This window comes from Nanorana parkeri, unplaced genomic scaffold, assembly GCF_000935625.1.
Source record: "Nanorana parkeri isolate BGI_ZX_2015 unplaced genomic scaffold, ASM93562v1 scaffold35, whole genome shotgun sequence".
Taxonomy (NCBI): domain Eukaryota; kingdom Metazoa; phylum Chordata; class Amphibia; order Anura; family Dicroglossidae; genus Nanorana; species Nanorana parkeri.
Window position 1 is genome coordinate 1,122,565 of NW_017306303.1, and position 8,342 is coordinate 1,130,906.

The following is an 8,342-nucleotide window of genomic DNA, read 5'->3' on the forward strand; positions in this document are numbered from 1 at the left end:
GAGCCTAAACCTATCCCAAAACCATTTTCAGCAATAAAAATACTAATAATAATAATATTGCCATGGCAATACTAGTGGCAAAAATAATATCACAATCAATACATTGGATATAAAAAAATCCCTGTAAAAATGCCAGGTTTTTGAGATGTAAGAAAATCAGACTAAGATAAATCAGTATATCCTAATAAAAGATTTGGTGCCTATGCACAATAAGCCAACATTTCAAAACTAAGAACCCTACACTAAATTTTATAATTATAAATTAAATTATTCCATTAATCAGATGTTGGCTATAATTTTCTAACCTGGACTAACATTTTCTAACCTGGGCTGACAACAGATAGACTGTAAGGGGTTGATATGGCTAAAACAACAAGCTAATTTTGTAACCAATCAAATCCATTAAGTGCATTTACTGAAGACAATTCATACAGTTCACACAATGTTATACCCACAGCTATAAATTCATATCAGCCAGCATCTAAACGGTAACTCTGGTCAGCACAAGCTCAAGATTTCTGAAACAAGGGTATATATTAAAGCATTATGGCAACACCTTTGCACTTCAGACAGTTTAAAGAAGGTAAGTAGATATCCAAATGAAATGGCTGAAGTTCTTTTAAATTACATTTTGTAGAAAGTTTATAATCAAATTATTTTTTTTTTGATTGATATTTCTAAAGTAATTTAATGATTTATAGGGTCTGATCAAGCTTCCATATGTGCATTCTGTGAGCAACATGCTCTGCACTTCATTCCCTTTCCAAATGTACATGATATGTGTCTTTAACTTTTTTATTCATTTTCACAAATGAAACACCTTTCTGACATTATCGAACTGAGCCTCATATATAAAGATCATGTGGAGGGAAAATTAAGATATTTTATACAGTTAAAATCCATCAGTTATTCTAGTAATGAATCAAAGATAGGAAAGTTAATAGCAGTTTGGCATTGACAACATTTTACCTTGCTCCAGTTTTTATACAAGACACCCAGTGTGATTATACACATCTCAGTGCCCAATTGTATCCAGGAAGGATGTCTTCTGGCATCCAGAAAAAAGTGTTCCCTTGATGCGACTTACCAAAGGCCCTCTTTTGGAACATGCAAAGAGAAGAATTTGAGTTACAAGACTTATACAACATGGACATTCCTAGTGAATGTAAGTCTAATGAATTAAGTGTCATTAGTGTAGTGCCTGAGGTCTGCATTTTCTAAAATGTTACTGAAAACCACATCAGTAGCAAGCCTGCCTGTTGAAGGATTTAAAGCGACATTAAACTTAGGCATTAAATCTTAAAAATGCATTCAATCACCTAAACTATTAACACAAATGTATCTTATCACTCAGCTGTAGATCCTCAAATACTCTCAGAATTCATGGTGACACTGTCCTTCCTTCTGGAGGGTGGCTACTTTTGTTCCCCATTGTCCCTGTGTGTGTTGTAAAGTAGTCACCGCTACAAGCTCGCTCCCGTGATGGACTACAATCTCAATACTAGACATGTGAGATTCGTTTCGTTCCGAAATGAAATTCGGACGAATTTTTGGAAATTCGGACATACAGGTGTATCCGAATCACAGATATAACTAGGGATGCACCGATACTGGTATTTTGGTAGCGATAAAAAATGTTCGGTACTCGCCGATACCAATTACCGAGTAATGGAAGTCCCATTCAGGAAGCCAGGTGACTTCCCGATTAACAAGAAAGTCCCCTCTTACCTTAGTATGTGCAGCCTGTCACCCCCGGGGCCTCTCCAGCGAGAACGCGGCCTTCGTCCGGTACCCAGCCGGAGCCGTCCAACCAGGAAGGAGAAGGAGAAAAACATTTTTTTCCCTCAAATGTCACTTTGCTGCAACGAACGAATGAACAAAACGAATAAGAAACTAAACGAACATTCGAACAAACTACTGCTAACGAACTGCATCCGAATTCCAAATCCGAATTGACTTTCACACCCGAATCCCGAAAAACGAAAAACACAAAATCCGAATCAAAACAAAACAATTTTTTTGTCAGTGCACATGTCTACTCAATACAAATTAGCTAACTAAACATGAGATTGTAGTCCATCACGGGAGCGAGCTTGGAGTGGTGACTACTTTACAACACACAGGGACCATGGGAACAAAAGTAGCCACCCTCCAGAAGGAAGCACAGTGTTAGCACCAATTCAGAGATGATTTGAGGATCTACAGCTGAGTGATACATAAATTAGATACATTTTTGTTAATAGTTAAGGTATTTTAATGTTCTTTTAAGATTTAACTCCTGAGTTTAAACTTTAATCTTATGAATATGATAGAAGCATCCACATAGTGTTGTTTACATTTATTCTGCTATGATTGACAGCCTGACAATTAAACCACATTGCATGTAATGATAAGATGGGGATAGCAGCTTCTCTAATGGTAAAGTAGGCATGTAATGTCTTCAGAGATACCATGTACTTGCTTTTAAACACAATTATTTTCAGTGCTGTGATAGGCAATGTTACTAGGATCATGACCATCTCAACCTGTGCAAAGAATGTGCAAAGAGCAGTTTGATTCTAGTGTACAAACTCAAAGTTGGGAAACATAGCGCTGGATTTACTAAAATCAAATACGCTGTTCACTTTGCATGGGAATTTTTACTGTAAGGGACTTTTTCCTTTAGCTCAGTTAATGAGGTGAAGCTTTGCTGAATTTCATCATCCAATCATGTGCATGTGAAATTTTCCTTACACTTTACCGGTATTCTATATGCAAAGTGATTTTTCACCACATTCCCTTGCAAAGTGAACAGCCTATTTGCCTTTACCAAATCCACCCCATGTTTCCCGACATTGCTAGCATAGTATGGTGTTTTTTTTGCCAGCCTTTCTAGTTATTGGCCCTAGGTGTACTGACATTGGGTTCATTATCTTTCAGGCTCTCTACTCCCATCCTGTCTTATCTGGCTAAGACATCTTGTTAGTGTGATGTTAAGTCTAGGCAGTCAATTGGGCTAGGTAGGAGGCTGTAAAAGATAGTTGGTCTAGATCAGGAAGTCTTTCCCTGATAGAAAGTGTTAATAATGATACATTAATGATGTTGCGGTCCTTGGTCCACATACGAGTTCACCTATACACCAAAATTACAGCCATCTTTAGAAAAACTGAAACAACGATAACAGAACCTCTATCATCGGTCCAATCTAACTAAAAGACTGTGCCAAAGTTAAAAAACTGAGATAAAGGCATTATTACATTCCAAATATGCTATGATAGTGAAAACATGAGTAAGGGTTCTATTGTTTGGTAGCCATGGAACGATCAATATTTAACCTTTTTTTGCACTAAATTAACCACTATCCATGAGACACGTTGCGATCAGATTAACCATGTGGGTGGTATAACTAAACAAGAATCCTGGTAATCAGAGTACATAACAAATTAAAGATTACATAACCACATATGTATTTATACTCTTTGAGAAATACCTGTTATCACTTCTATCATTATTTTATATGTGTTTACCTACAATCATGTACATTTTATAGCCTCATAGTAAGATTCCTAGTAAATACTGTAGTTAGGAAAACCGAAATACATATACAAATTTCAGCTTTATTGCGGGGTGTAGACATTTTACAAAATGTGCAAACATTATATTTACATTTTAGTAACTCTAAGTTTTAAATAAAAGCAATAACATTTTAGTCAACTTTATCAGACAATTTCAACAAAGCGGTGCAAATAGTGGTGCTCTGCAAAGACTGGTAATCCATAATATTCAAAAAAACTTTGGCACAATAGAGTCAGGTCGGTATAAAAAGAACTATTGCTGGTTACTAGAGATTTCTGAACCTTGCAGGTGGTTTTTAAATAAGCCCACACATTTCAAGAATACAAGTTTAATACAAAACACAAAGTGCAATAGTTCTATATGCAAAGGCTTATGATGTGTTCTCAGCCACAGATATGTGAACCTCTGGGGAAACGTTTTGACTGTTCAATTGAATTCATCAAATGTTTAGCAAAAATTAAATTACAAATTTATGTTTAGCAGAAATGAAATTCAATTTAGTTAAAATCTTTAGCAAAAATAGATTTGATGGAAACCAAAAAAACATTATTATGTATGTATATGTATCATTTAGAAAGTATTTATTGGATGTTGATATGAAATATAAACGCTTCAAGGGTAATAGTACTTCAAAACACATAATACACACACGAGGCCTCTCTAATACAATGAAGTACCCATAATGCTCCTGGTAGCCACAGACCAAACCACGTAGGCTGCCTAGGCTTTAAGTTACAATTTTTTTTATTCATGATAAAATAAGAGATTTTTTTTGTTTTTACTTAGAACAATAATGTGATTTAGTCATACTGACATGTGCCCTACTGATTCTAAATCAGTTTGTCTTGATTCCCACATTCTGGCACACATGTTGGTGTGGGTATTTTTAGCATCTTCATGTTAAGTATTAGGGGGTTGGGTGAGGTTTAGGATTATGGCAGCAATAGGGGTGAATAATAAAGGTTTAGCCCTTGTGCCCAGAAGTACTTGCCATTTTGTTTTCAGCACCCAAACCACATAATCATTATGAAGTGTACATTTTATTATTAATAGGTTTGCTTTAAAAAAAAAACATGATTTATAGGGACCTCTAAAAACGCAAAGTAATTTACATAACTTCTGTTATGTACACACACAAATAATTATGTCGCAACTATAAGCTTGGAATGTCATGACCGTAATTTTACTGCAATAGAATGGAAGGATTATATGTCACCTAAGAAGGTGCTCAGGTCTATGACAGTCGACTTCAATCACATTGGGCCTATTTTTTTTTAGCAAAGTGATTGAAAGCTATATGAACCAATTCCAGACTTTATACATAGTAAGTTTAAATATGAAAGGTAAAATTGGTTACTATGAGGTCTGCCATGACTTACTTGGACAAAGGAGGTAAACAGGTGAATCTAATGAAAACCTATCTTAATAGTACACATATTCTTGTTAGTTTACAACATTTTGTGCTGTATTATTATTATTAGTATTATTATTATTATTATTGTCTTTTAATATTCTATAGTTTCAGTTGCTTTGCCCATTGTTGTAGCCAAGGATTTTATTCAGAGATCCTGTCTGTATATAGAAAAGGTTTTTGGTAACTAACTTGCAGAAGCCAATGGTAAGTACTAAAAGCAATGGTGGTCACTGCATATATAAATAAAAGTTTGTGATCATCAAAGAGGAAGAGAAGGGGCTAACAAGGTCTGGTAAATTACCCGCAAATACGTCATTACAAATGTATCTATAGCAAAACTTTTTTTTTTAGTTCTGGACAAAGAAGGGAATAGCTCCAAACTCAGTTTTTTTTTCTTTTGCTGTGTGTGCCCTGCTAGATAGATTCCTTCCTTCTGATTAGCCTGGGGACCATCATAGGGTGATGAAAAATCCAAAATGTTACAGTTGTTTTTGGAACAGAAAAATCTTTCAATAGGGCGTCTATTTGGATGATGAATATATAAGAGGGGATCTCCCCTCACCTTGGAAAGATTTCCTGTAATATCCTATTGTGCCTTTGGTACAGGAAGGTAAGGGAAATAAATCCCTCTTATGCGCTTGTGAGCTGACAGGGGTTTTAACCATTGTTTACTCAGTTATCATTATTAAATAGGATCTATAGAGCTATATATAGCGCCAACAATTTGTATAGCTTTCCAAAAAATGTGAGGCAGAACAGTACAATACAATTGAATACAGGAGGATTAGGAGGACCCTGCTTATGAGAGCTTGCAATCTAAAAAAGAAAGAGGAAGTCATTTAAAAGGTAGTAACAGTGAGGGATGAGCTGATAGAGAAAGTAGAAGTACAGATTTTAGGTAGAGATGGGATAGGCTTCCCTGGCAAGCATGGGTGCAGGGGATGATGGATTTAGGAGTAGATAGATTTCTTGGGAGGAGCGGAGGGTGATATTTTGAGACAAGGTTGGTGATATAGCTTGTGGCAGAGTTGTGGATGGCTTTGTATGTTGTTGTTAGCATTCCAAATTGTATGCACTGGCCACCAGAAGCCAGGGGATGGATTGGCAGAGAGGGGCAACAGACAAGGTCATAGACGGAAGGTGTGATATCTTGTGTAAAGGAAGGCCAATGAGGAGGGGGTTGCAATAGACAAATCAAGAGAAAACAAATCTATCTCAAAAAAATGGCTAGAGTTACACTTTAAAGTATAGTGATATGTGTATATTTAATGTAGAGTACCAGGAGTAGATATGATTAAATATTAAATGTCTTGTAATAGATAACAGCCCAGACAGGGATCACTTTGACACAGTTGGTCATCTCAGCATATATTAAACATATACAGTTTTAAGTTATTGTTTTTATGCAGACGTTTTTTTAAGTATATCTAAACCCAAAAGCAAACATTTTTGATATTTCAGCTTACCAGTACTTACATGTGGTGGCTGCATTAGTTTTCTTTTTTATGCTTTTTTAGGATTTTATTTATTTTCACCTAGTGATCCATCCAGCAAGTCTGTTTTTTCCAATTCCTTTAACAGAACAAGCTGTTTAGCAAAAATGGCAGAAAAAGGGTTGAAAAAGTGAGGAGACAAACCATTTAACACTGACAGGGGTGCTTACAATGGTCATCTTTTATTAATTAACATTAAACCTTTATCTTAAAAGAAAAAAAAATGTGGCTGTAACTGCTTGAAAGGTTTTGACTAGCTGACACTATTGCTGTCCAAGGGTGGCTCTGTTTCTCCTCCCTAGAGGCAAGATGCGTCTTACTGGCTGGAACGCCATATAAAAATAAAGGGGAAACAAGTCTAAAAAAGACAACTAATGAAGCCACCACATTTAGGGATTGGTGAGCTGCAATAGATAACATTTTTGTTTTTGGGTTTGGATACACTTTAAGCCTGAAGCAATGTGAAGAATGGTCTCTGCATGCAACAAAATAACCACCATCCTTATCTATAGAGAAGTTACCCCCCAGGAGAAGAGACTGTCAAAGGGTCTGTATTAGTTCTAGGTGACAAGTTGTGGAAATATAGACTTCTCAGGGTTACAGATTGATCATAGTAACATTCTCTTTTTATTTCTCTTCCTATGCATTGACAATCTTAGCCATAATAAATAGATGTCACAGGTTTGATGATTCCAGATAGCTTTGTATAGATAGATATATTACTGTACATATTATTCATATATAGCTTAGTACCCATTTGTCATTTAGTATACAATTTAAAAATAGTAATTGTTTTAAATACTGGGATTATTATATTTATTTTGATAAAGTTAAGTGGTATTAGTAAAATCCATATATAAATTTCCTAACATAAAGGTTTGCAAAATATTCTTTTATTTATGTAGTTCCAGTTGTATGTGATCTGCTGGGTCTGTACAGATGCTAGAGTGGGGGTACTACATCCTCCCACCGCCCATGGCAACGTGAGGGCCTCAGCTTGACATTTTGGATGGGTCTCTCCAAACTCTTCATGATGATGGGAGATCTCCCAAATGGGGTCCCAGGGCGTGTAAAGATTGGTAGGCAATTAAAGTCCCTTTTTTTTTTTACCCTGAGCTGGCTGCTGCATTAGACCAGTTCTTTGAGTTGCTTTGCCTACTTAAAATGATCATGTACTGTAGTATAGTAGTAGTACAAGTGTAGTATAAAATCCTGCATTTAAAAGGGAATCTGCCGTGAAGCAATATAAAGAGAGTTCTGATAAAAGCCACTTGCTAGTTCTAAGGCAGCAAATTGAACCTTAATCAGTTTCAGGAACCCTGTCCCTGTACTAGTGAGTAGCTGAGGGGGCACTAATATGCCACTTCCCACCCTGAACCTTCTCATAAAGGCATTTTGCTTAGTGACACTGTCCTTCTGAAGATACACAAAAACTATTTGTTACATTTTGATGCATGGTGTGTAATCCCTATAGGACTTATACATGTGCCAGCTATTGGCCAAGAAAGGTCATTCATGTCTTAAAAAAATGAAAATGTAGAGGGCCCATTCACACTTTTGTGCTGCAATTACGCATGTGTTACTGTGCATTTCCACACCTCAATGGCACCCCAATGCACCTTACTAACGGACTATGTGCAGTGACCTGCCAGAAATGTTACATGCACCTTTTTGGGCTGTCTTAACACGATGCATGTTAACACAGCACCATAGTGTGAATGGGCCCCTAAGGGCAAATGTATTCATGCGCATTAAGTCAAGCAATAATGACCTAAAAATGAGCATGTAAAGCAGTGGTCTCATCTGACAATGGGGTGCCTCTGTATGTTTTTTACTTGCACAGAAGCCAGAAGTCGCAAGCAGTTCCAAGAGATCAAAGG